The sequence below is a fragment of the Blastomyces gilchristii genome (genome assembly GCF_000003855.2).
Source record: "Blastomyces gilchristii SLH14081 genomic scaffold supercont1.29, whole genome shotgun sequence".
Lineage (NCBI taxonomy): Eukaryota > Fungi > Ascomycota > Eurotiomycetes > Onygenales > Ajellomycetaceae > Blastomyces > Blastomyces gilchristii.
Window position 1 is genome coordinate 235,483 of NW_003101653.1, and position 1,337 is coordinate 236,819.

Here is a 1,337-nt window from a genome sequence, read left to right on the forward strand (position 1 = left end):
GTGATATCTGTGAAATCTGAAGAAGTGTAATTATATGAATATCTCATATATCTGAGTGTTAGAACTCTCAGATCTTTCACTGACATTCTCTTATAAAATCTTATTGCAGAGTCAGAGCAACTGACAAGCAAGCTTCTATTTGAAAACTCAGTGTCTACTTAACTATTTCTCTTTCTTATACATTATTACATGTTCAGATATCTCTCAATGAATAATCATTTCTGATGAGAAGATAATGCATGAATAATCATTTCTAATGAGAAGATAATGCATAAATAATCATTTCTAATGAGAAGATGATGCATGAATAATCATTTCTAGTAAGAAGATAATGAACATTTTTCTAGTTTAAGAGGCCTACACTGAATAGATCAGTATAATATTATAGGTCTTATATAATAAAGAGAAAAACATTAGAGAAGAAAAGAAAGAGAAAGTGTGAGAATCAGTGATCAGAATGAATATTTATACATGTATGTGATGATGTATGCAGTGGAGCTTCGGGGCGGAAGAATCTATACGCGTTCGTGGCGGCCGAGGATCAGTGATCAAGGATGGCTGAGAATCAGAGTGTACGCGTTCAAGAATGGAGCGGAAGAATCTATGAAGTGTAACGGAATAGTCTATATGATTAATCAGGCGCAGCCCGCCACATTCATCATGTAACAGATACAAATGTCTTTTAAGTTATTAAATTCTGTAAGAACTCAGAATCTTGATAAGAGAATACACTGAAGATTATAATATCTTATAACTGAAGATTTAATCATTGTATAGTAATATGAACTGCTATCTATCATAGTCTTCATATTATACATATTATTCATCACAGTAGATACAAGAATTATATTCATTATTATTTTTTCTTTAAATCATTATCATCTGATCTCTTCAAGCTTCTGTTTATAAATTTGAATAAAAGCGAATCTTTTTCCTGTTTCATCAGAGTATTCTTATAGTTATCTTCTGAATATTTCTTCACTGTAATGTAATTGATATGAATAGACACTGATTCATTCTTTGAGTAAGAAGATACATAGATTAATTAACAGTTGAAAGCAATGTGTTCTGATTAGTTACAGTTAATACATACTTTACATTGATATCAGTCAGCAACTTCTTCAGAAGTGATCTCAGAAACTCAAAAGTCTGTTCAGATAGTGAAGACTCTTACTTATATGTAGATATTTAAATCTATTCAGTTTATAACATCTGCATCATTACTGTTATTCTTCAGTATAGATGTATAAGTGACTGAGATGTAATATCTTCTATTACTGTTCTGTATACTCTTGAGCTTGATAAGGCAGTTATTGAATGTTCAGAGCTATGTGTAG